The sequence below is a fragment of the Melozone crissalis genome, unplaced genomic scaffold (assembly GCF_028551555.1).
Source record: "Melozone crissalis strain CALT ecotype California unplaced genomic scaffold, PUWL_Pcris_2 ptg000013l_1, whole genome shotgun sequence".
In the NCBI taxonomy this organism is placed as follows: domain Eukaryota; kingdom Metazoa; phylum Chordata; class Aves; order Passeriformes; family Passerellidae; genus Melozone; species Melozone crissalis.
Genome location: NW_026535791.1, coordinates 54,021,611 through 54,032,681, shown reverse-complemented (window position 1 = coordinate 54,032,681; position 11,071 = coordinate 54,021,611).

Genomic DNA, 11,071 nt, shown 5'->3' with positions numbered 1-11,071 from the left:
CTGAGTTAATCAGCTGAGACCTGGACCGTGGGAGTTGTGCTGAAGAAAGAGAAGGTAAGTGCTACACTAGGGAATGCTTTTCCTTTTCAGAAAATGCTGAAAGGCATTCATTCAATAGTGCTGCACCTTGGGAAGTGTCATTTTGCTGTAGCAAAATGTAATTTCATCAAACACTAGTTCTGTGACATAGAAATATTTCTTGTATTTAACTCTCTGCATAACATCTCCAGAGACAAGCATATCATAAGCTGTTTTTAAGTAGGGAGATAAGAGTTTTCATTACAGTACCCAAAAATTGGGGAGGAATGGGGAACATGAGGGAAAACAAGTGTTAATGCTTGCTAAGATGCCATCTTGATTTAAAATTGTGAAGACTATGCAAAATGTATTGAATCTTTTTTATTACTGTGTCCTCATTCTTGGATATGATCCAGAACTGCTACATTTTACCTGAAAAATTGGAAAGCTGATTAAGTCAAAATGGATTTCCTGGAGGCCTATGACTGCAGCCTTGTAAACTGATCCATTATAGCCCTCAACATTGTTCTTATTTCAGATGGCTGCATCTGAAACATTGCAAAAAATTTTGTGTTTTTCAGACCAAACATATTAGGCAACTGATTTGATGTCTTTTTGTGCAATATCAGAAGAAATACATGGTGGATTTTTCCCCTCTTTAAAGCAAATCTTACTGCAAGGACATGTAATTTCATCCTGTCATATATCCTTAACCTATGTTATATAACTCTTAGTAATGATTTTATCAATGTTATTGAGCACATATGTGACTGAAATCCGTTTGAAATTATTTTGTCTGGAGTGTCATAAACACATTCCATTAATCAAATAGTTGTTATTTTTGTTGGTTGAAGGAACTTATTTTGTGAAATTGTCTAAAGGGCACAAGTCCTTTCAGTGCTGACTTTCTAGTGAAGACTAGTCATATCAGGAACAGAGGTTGCAAACCTTTTCTGGTACGAAGGAACTTTTTGATATCTACATAAGGGGAGCTAGTGCACAGCTGTCATCTGTGCTCTTCTTAAAGCCAATTCTGTATCTGATTGGAAATTAATACCCCTGTTAACCTCAGCAGAAAATGCTGTATCCTTAGGGAAGTTCACACCTCTGTGAAATTTTGTGAAGAGGAAGGAAGGAAGGAAGGAAGGAAGGAAGGAAGGAAGGAAGGAAGGAAGGAAGGAAGGCAGGAAGGAACCCACCCTAAGGCTAGCTTGTTCACTGCATGATATGGAAGACATTTCGGATAATAAGATCTGTTTGGTTCATCTCCATCCAAGCTTTAAAAAATCTGGATATTTCTCAGTGACATTTACTATTTAGCATTTTGGCCACAATAACCCCCTGCAGTGTTATAGGCTGGGGATGCTGTGGCTGGACAGTGCCCAGGCAGAAAGGGACCTGGGGGTGCTGGTCGACAGCAGCCTGAACATGGGCCAGCAGTGTGCCCTGGGGGGCAAGAAGGCCAAGGGCATCCTGGCCTGGATCAGGAGCAGTGTGGCCAGCAGGACCAGGGAGGTCATTCTTCCCATGTACTCGGCTCTGGTGAGGCCACACCTTGAGTGCTGTGTCCAGGTCTGGGCCCTCAGTTTGGGGAGGATGTTGGGACGCTCGAGGGTGTCCAGAGGAGACAACAACGCTGGAGAGGGGCTTGGAACACAAGCCCTGTGAGGAACGACTGAGGGAGCTGGGGGTGTTTATCCTGGAGAAAAGGAGACTCAGGAGTGACCTTGTCACTCTCTACAGCTCCCTGAAGGTGGTTGCAGTCAGTTGGGGGTTGGTCTCTTTCTCCAGGCAGCACTGACAGAACCAGAGGACACAATCTCAAGCTGCACCAAGGGAAATATAGATTGGATATTAGGAAAAAGGTTTTTTATTAAAAAAGTGATAAAGTACTGGAATTGTCTGCTTGGGCAGGTGGTGGAATCACCATTCCTGGATGTGTTTAAAAAAAGACTGGATGTGACACTCAGTGCCATGCTTTACTTGAGGTCTTGTGTTGTGGTGTGTTTTTAAGTCTCTCAGTTTGCTCCCCCATTTTATGTATGTTCCCCCTTTGTTCTCTATAAATGGTTCCTCCCTTCCCAGTTTTCCCGCCACGATTGCCCTGACAGTTGAGTTACTATGGTTACCCCTGCCCCCTTTAGTTGTCAATCTCCCAAGTTACATAACTGCTCCTCCCTTATCCCACCATATAAGTAAAGTTTTCCTCCTCCCTGGGCCCAGTCAATCACCCCCCACTCCTCCCTGCTTTCTAGAACATTCTTCCCTCTGGGGGTGGTGGTTGGCTGGCGTCCTGGGGCCCCTCCTTTGTTCTATGTTTATTGGGTAAGTTCTTGTGTCAGTTTTCTTATGTACCTCCCCACATGTTCCCCGATTGGTTAGCTGGGCTTCCCCTCCCGTCTCCACCCCTTCCCTGTAAAACTCTGTCTCCCCCCCGTGTTCGTGGCCATTTTGCTGTGGGTTTTTCCACCTGTTGGTTTGCCCTGTGCTGCCTGTGGGCTCTTCAATAAACCGACGCTTTACCCCCAGCAAGTGGTTGCCTCCTCTCTCGTCTCGTCCTGCGTGAACCCAAGTCCGCAATCCAGCCCAGCCCGAGGCCAGGACGCCAAGGGGGTCTGGCTTCTGATGCGTAGGGGCGTCGGCCGCTTCACCCCTTCAGCTAGCCGGACATAGGGCTGCGTACGCCCTCGCACAGTCTTGGGGCACCGGTTGGACTTGGTGATCTAGAAGGTCTCTACCAACCTTGTGATTCTGTGATTCTGTGATACTTCCCCAGAAAATGGAATTATCACAATAAACTCTGCTTTAAAGAGACACTGCTTGAAAGACTAAACACTTAGTATTAATACCCCATGGGGAGGTTTACATTTCCTTTTCCAGTGATAGTGTAGGTGACACTTCCAGATGTAGACTACCTGGACTGATGTTTAGCAAGTAACAGCTAAACATGAAGCATCCTTTGCAGAGCAAGCTGACTTGCTCTGCAAAGGATGCATTAACATTTACCTCATTTGTAGACTAAGATTTACAGGTACCTCTACTTCTAATCTGCTGTGGTACTATCAGTATCCAATATAACTAATCTGTAAATAATCTGTAATTCTATTGTATCTCCTAATTGATCTATTTAACATACCAAAAATTGAATTGCATATTTAGGACTGCCTATATGGGAGGGATGACATACTGGGTATCTGAGATGTGTTCTTACAAAGGTGACTGAAACCATCCTTTGGGATCTCTCACAGTTATTGATTCTAGTCTGCCTGTTATTTTTACACAATACCCTGCATTCTTAATTCATTAATTTATGAACATTTTTGCTTATACTTTTCCCTTAAACCTGGTTGTCATTAAAATGTCTTTTTTATAGGAGTATTAGTTGGTTTGTTTGGTTTTGTGGGGGGTTTGGTTTTGTTTGTTTTTGGTTTTTGTTGCTGTTGTATGGTTCGTTTTTGGTGTTTGGTTATCAGAGTTAAGTAGCTGCCAAACACAATAATCACTTCAGAGATGTGCAAGTAGTCACGGTTTAGGAATAGTATTCTCCAGTTTAGTGCTCCCACTAAACTCATGCTGCTACTCACTCCACACAATTTTTTCCCTCCCTTTCTCCTTCAGAGGGTGGGAGACAAGAATTAGAGACATAAAAAGTAAAGATCATGTGTTGAGATAAGAACAATATCCTGGCAACAGCAATGAGACAAGAAAACAGATAGGAACAGCAACAATATGAATAACAAATGGTATAAGAAAAGGAATTATTCACACAGGAAAAACTCCCTGATAATAGACTTATTGGATGTCTCTCTCTGCCACATTTTCTGACCGGAATAAAATGCCTTCTCCCTTGAAGAAAGAATCCCTTTCTGCTGCCCCCAGCAATAACAGAAGGTGGATCTCAGCTGTGCCCCCTCCTGGCTACTGCAAAAATTAACCCTGTCTTGTTTAGAATCAGGACAGAATAAAATTATTTGCCCAGATGTGCTGTTTCTAAGACCTTGATAAGGACAAATTATCATTGCAGATAAGAAAAAATCTGGGTTTAGGAGGGTTGTGATTTGCTGGAAGACTTCCATTAGTTCTGTGCAGTGAATTTGTTATATAGCTGAACAGCCAATCCACTTTGTGCCATCAGGCTAGGCAAAGTTCATCAGCAATTAATTGATGTGAACAATTCTATAGAAAATTCTTAAAAATACTGCAGACTATAATGATTTATAACAAATTATGATAGTATCATCCTACCTGTTTTGGTGGCAGTGATAAGACTAAAAGTGTGCCACACACATTTTTTTCTTTGAATAGGATGTCTAGAATGAAGGGAAAAATATCTCTCATGAGAGGCATGGGTAATTGCAGCTCATAAAAGCCTCTGTTAAATGGGCTATACATTACACAAGTATAGGCAGGCAATCTCCTTTTAGCCCATCTCTCTCTCCCCTGTTACCTTCCTCTTCCCATCCCCCTGCCAGGTATAAACATTTGGTCTTAGATTGTATTTCAAGTTAAATGCAAGGATTAATATATGTTTAAATTTCTAACAACAGATCAATACATTTGGCAAGATTGAACACTATGCTTCATATGAGTTCATCTTTGAAGAGAAGAGTTCATCAACACATATATGACTTTAATACTGGTGATTAAATAACATCTTCCTTGCTGGGTTTCATGGCTGATGAGTAATTGTTGGAATGGTATTTTTAAGTTCTGTTAGGTTTACATAAAAAGAAATAAGTTAATTGCTGTCTTTATATGTATGGCTATACAATGAATTAATGTAGTTTGCCTTGATAACCAAAACATTTCAACTGTTCTCGCCAAATTAATTATTTTAATAGTTGGGGTTTATACCCACAGAAAAAGCAAAAATTTGTTGTTCTTATCTGTTTTGCTCAGTAACTTTTCTTCTTAAAAGTAAAATATCTGAAGAAATGGCTGATAAAATTTTATACCATTCAAAAAAAAAAGTTCAAGAACTCCAAGTTCCCATGGTTTTTTGGACTTATTAATTAGGCAGAGTCCTCATCTTTGATAGCAGACTCTGACCTAAATGATACCCAGGGAAAACACAAGCTACTTCAAATGTGAAGAGGGAAAATATGCATTCTACTAATTAAATTAAAAACAACCTGAGATTTATTTCTCAAAAGGTAAAATTTATCACCTCATCAAGGACTTTGATGGGGAAACACCATCTAGATCTCTGTTTTACAGTGAATCTTATCCTCATATTTCTCAGTTTACAGTCCAGCTTGCTGGCAGCTGTCACTAGTAATTTGAACAAAAATCCCTTTTGATGTTAAAGATTAAAGCTAATTCACTGGGATTTCTGAAATGCAAAGCCAACCCATTGCATGGACCATGTTTACCTTGTACATTCAGAATTAAAAACTATAGTGTTGTAAGCTAGGAGATCTATGACATAAAGTAGCTGACATTAATCATGTTATCCCCAGGGAAAGATAGGACAAAGGTATCAATGGCCACGAGCAAAATGTGCGTATGAACAGTTGTAGGGTTGCCAGATGGCGATTCAGACCTTGCTGAATCCCCTTTGGTGTCAGGAGCCACCTTCAGTGCCCAGAGCACCTTGCACCAGCAATGCAGAACTGTCTGTGTATGCAAAGTGCTTGGGGTGAGAATCATCACCACTGCAAAGCCTTATCCCTTTCTAGAGTCCAACACAGAGCTGAGAAATCTTCAATTATCATTCACTGATGATAGGATGGTGCTTCCCCTGCCCCATACCTGCTGGGCATTTTGGAAACGCATGCCAACTAGTTGAGCTATTCAACTCCTTTAGATGTCTGATTGCACAGCTGATTACAGACATAAACAATCAGCAGACCTGAGCTTTGCAGATGGAATTAATCACAAAACACAAACAAAAAGTATAATTGTGAAAAGTTAAAAACTTGCAAGCCGGAGTGCAGACAGCATTTGAAATATTGGAAATGTATCAGTGATGCATTTCTGCTTTTTAAAGGAAATTTTCTTTAATATTATGATATTATATTTTAAGTAAAGGGTTTGTAATTATTTTCATAAGACCACTAGTGTAAGGAATATTATACCTGTAGTTCCACAACTTAATGACCATTGAAAAGAAGATGTCAGATCTACCAAAATGCAGCATTTTGCCTATTTAATTCTACAATTATGGCTGTAAATTTTGCAAATAAAAATTTCTGTTTAAGATCTAAAATAAAGACAAAATGAAGTAAAACAAACCTGTAATGGCAAAGAAAAAAGTGGATCCTTAGTAGAATACACATAAAGCCCCATCTGTCCATTCTAGCTACAAAGAGAAGAGACTGCGCTTTTATCCCTTTTTTTTCTCTTGTTTGCTTTTATCCCTTCAAATATGGAACTTAATAACTCAGGATTACTAAGTATACTCCCTCTGATCAACACAGTAAGAAGTTAGCATCTCAGAATTATAAACAAGTATTACACACTGAGGAAAAAAAAATTAACTTTCCCTACCTTAAGCCAGGGTAAGTGGAAGCAGTGTTTTTGAGCTATCTTTCCACACTGCAGATGGGAGCAATAGCTGCATCAGGTCTAAGCTGTATGGAGTAGGGTTAAGATATCCATCAAGTAGATTTTGTTTGGATTGTTGATTCCTCTTCTTTTTCGCTTTTATTCTAGTGTAAATGTGACCAATTGCCATGTAAAAGGACATAGTAAAATGTAATTGCAACCCTTCAGCTACTTAATGAAATTAATATCTCTGTGCCTTTTCCTGCTATGTTTTCTTGGGTTAATGTGACTGTAGAGCATCAGGAGGCCTCCTTGGAATTCTTCCATCCATGCCCATCATGTCAAAGCTTTTTCAACACACTGACCTAAGTTACAGACCCAAAGCTTCCAGGGTAGCAAATAAGCAAGGAAGATATGGGGTTAGTTTTTCTGTTTGAAGCATGGCTTCTTTGAGTTTAAACATGGAATAAAATAAAATATAATGAATCCACAATGATTATCAGTGGACAAAGTAAAAGGTTTCCTTCAGTATCTCTGTTCTCTTTTGGGAAACATTCAGATAATACAGTCCCTTCATAGTTCACAATAAAGAAATTTCCATTATTAAAGTTACTCTGAAGGATGTTAAACTCCCCCTCTCCCTCTCACTTGGATGTACCATCAGCATGTCTGTGTAATTTGCATCGAAGAATTATAACAGAAGTGTCAGAGGAGTTCTCTACACTGTCAAGGTTGATTTTCAAAAGTATTGAAATGTTGAGGATATTCAGGAAACATCTGGAACAAAAATTAATGTTGTGCCAATATATAAAAAAGATGAAATGGAATAACCCCTTTAGTATAATCTTGTCATAATAAAATCAAACTTAGAAAAAAAATTAAATTAGTAGTGTGGGACTGGGGATAAAATTAGAGGAAACTGAGAAGTTATATTTGCATCTTAACAAAAGTGGTGACTGTACAGCGATTATAGGGTAAAATACAGTCAATGCTCTCTGAGTGGAATGCAGTTGGCATGCTCAAAAGCTGCCATGATAATTCCTCCCAGCCATGATCTGCAACCATTGCACCTGCCAAGGGGGATGGAGCAGAGAGGGGAGCGGAGTGGAGACCCTGTGGCCAGGCCCTGTTGAAATCCTCACAGGCAGGGCAGCTCGATGGTGCTTTGCAGCTGAGAAAGGGCCCAGCACCTGTCAGCCAGGGCAGGCAGGGGAGATGTCCTGCTCGTGGTGAAATCACTCCCCTCCAATGATCTTGGTTCATTGTAACCTAATTTTAATTAGGTTTCACACCTTTGTCCTAAAGTTACCCCCACCCAAGTTATGACCACCCCTCCCTGGGCATGCACTTTATATTTTATTGACCATATCTCAGACAGAAAGGTCAGAGAATTTTGCACCAATCAGTCACAAAAGTGACTAGAGTCATTTAAGTGTCACGTAAGCATAAGAAGTCCTTTCACACAGAATGAAATGTCCTGGTAAGCCACAACTTTGAAAACACTTGTATTCATACAGGATAGGTCCTCAGGACATGAGTTTACAGTGCAGAAGAAAACAATATTTGTTTGGAATTGGCAAATCATGCAGACAGGAGACATGTCCCCTGCTCCAGCCAGCAGGGAGCCTGCCTGCAGACCTCTCATGCACAGCACATTGTCCAGCACATTATTGCTCAGCAAACTGCCACTTGCACAGGTAATGCAGACAGACACAAGGAGGCCTCACACAAACACAGGCAGTGGCAGGGGACTCATCCTGCCTGTCCCACTCTGCCCCAGCAGGGTGAGGGTTGGCTAATGAGAATACAGAAATACATGTCAGCGTTGAGGCTCTTTCCCACAGCTGTGCTTAGACAGCAAGGTTGAGCACAAGAGCTTTTATCACACACCCAGACAATATCCTCAGACTGGACATGTTAATTTTAGAAATGTTAATTTCTGAGCCAGAACTAGGAACCTTGCCATTGTAGTAGTCTACAGCTTCCTCAAGAGGGGAAGCGGAGGAGCAGTACTGATCTCTTCTCTCTGGTAATCAGTGGCTGGTTTTGGGTTGGGGTTTTTTTGTATGGTGGTTGTTTTTGTTTTTAATTAATGCCTAATTCATGTGCTTAATCAATGCTTAATTCCCTTATTCAGGGAAATATTTCATTGTCTGTCAAAAAGTAGTTTGGATGTGAAGACCATAGTAATTTTGTGAAGACAAGCTTTAGGAGCTGTTAGGTCCTAGCTGAAAAATGCTTCCAATTTTTCATGCCATTGAAACATTGAGTTGCAATATCCTTTTACATCGTGTCCAGGTCTGCTAAGTGAAGGGTTTTCTTCTAACAAAAAACAGCCAGACATAACATTTCATGCATTTTTAGTACCAGATGTATAAATCTCAAAAGCAATTCATCATTTTTAGAAACCATAAGATAGCTATCAGGACAACCATCATTCTTTAAGGACTTTAGGGACACATGGCCCTATTGTGAAATTTTCACTGTAAAATACAACCTCACTTTTCCAAATTTGAATCAGTTTTAAATCTCCTAATGTAGAAAGGTATGTCAAACATATTCTTTTGGGAAATGTCTTGCAAATGAATTTTCATAGTTTTGGGTTTTGTGGGGTTTCTTTGTCTAAGCAGGAATTTCAGATACACCCCCTTTACTTTAGAATACTGAGAACTGTGGTGGCAATGTTACCATCAACTTTGCCTTCCTAGAGGAAAACAAACCATTATTTTCTCAGTTGAGAGAAAGAAACAAAAAGGTAAACGAAAGGGTTGCCCCTATAGTGATCTCATGCAAGCACTAACATAATGCACTATGAAAATATTAATCCTTTTACTGTTGCTTTTAATAGCATATTAACAAAATCTGAAAAGTGTGACCAGAGGGAGGGAAGGCAAAGACTCCAGGGATAATTTTCTTATTTTGCTTAAAAGCAAAATTCTCCCAAACCCCTTATTTATTTCTATTTTAGTAGATATAATTTGAAAATGCATTAGAAGGTTATAAAATGGTTGTTGAAAAAAGGAAAATATTTTGTCTAGCATATCTATAATGATATTTAAAATCTTGATAAATGTGGACTCCTCTTTCTCAATTATCAAATTCAATATTGTATTCAAATTAGTCAGGTTAATATAACATTAAATAATAATTCATCAATTAAATAATAATTAATAACTCAGCATAAATAATATCTATGTACTTAGGGGAAAAATGGGATTTTATGATCTTTAGGAGAAGGGAAACTTGAAAGGACTACAAGGATATTGAGAGGTTATACGGGGAGAAAATTAAAAGAGCCCAAGCTTAACTACAACTTAATCTCACTATTGGCATAAAGGCCCAAAAAAATAAAAAACACTTCTATAATGCATCAGAAAAAAAAAAGGAGGGCTAAGGAAAATCTCCCTCTTTTATTAATATGAGGGAAAACATAGTGACAAAGAATGAGGAAAAGGCTTGATTTAATTAATGCCTTCTTTACCTCAATCTTTAACAGCAAGAGCAATTGTTCTTAGGTTACCCTGCCCCTGAGCTGGAAGGAGATGGATGGGGGTCAGCATGAAACCCCCATAATAGAAGAAATCTATGGGGCTGGATGGGATCCACCCACCCTGAGGTACTGAGGAAGCTGGTCTAAGTGCCACTGAGGCATTTTCCATTATTTACCAGGAGTCCTGTTTGACCAGGGAGGTCTCAGTTGAGTGGACATTAAAAACCGTGACACCAGCCTCCAATAAGCGTTGAAAGGAGGATTCTGGAACTAAAGGCCTGACCTTGGTGCCAGGGAAGGTCACGGAGGAGATCATTCTGAGTGTCATCACATGGCATGTACAGGACAACCAGGAGATCAGGCCCTGTCAGCATGGGTTTAAGACAGGCAGGTATAACTTTACCAACCTGATCTCTTTCTGCAACAGGGTGATGTGCTTAATAGATGAGAGGAAGGCTGTAAATGCATCTACACAGACTTAGTAAAACATTTGACACTTTCCCACAGCATGGTGCTGGAAAAGCTGGCAGCCCATGGCTTAGACAGGCCTTTTGCAGGGTAAAGAACTGGCTGGATGCTCAGGCCCAGAGAGTGGTGGTGACTGTTCTCCAGGGCTCAGTGTTGGGTCCAGTTCTGTCTAACATCTTCCTCAATGATCTGGATGAGGGGGTTGAGTGAACCCTCTGCGAGTTTGAAGATAACACCAAGCTGGACAAGATGTTTGCTGTTCTGCTGAAGGGAAGGAAGGCTCTGTAGAGGGATCTGGAGTGGATGAGTCAATGGGCTGAGGCCAGCTGCATGAGGTTCAACAAGGCCAAGAGTCAGGTCCTTCCACCAAGTCACAACAACCCCAGGCAGCTCTAGAGGCTCGGCAAGAGTGGCTGGAAGGGTGCTCAGTGGAAAAGGAGCTGGGGGTGCTGTTTGACAGTGGCTGAACATGACCCAGATGTGCCCAGGTGGAGAAGAGGGGGAAAGGCAGCCTGGTCTGTGTCCGAAATAGTGTGGTTGGCAGGACCAGGCCACAGACTGTCCCCTTGTACTCCGTACTGCTGAGGCCACACCTTCAGTACTGTGTTC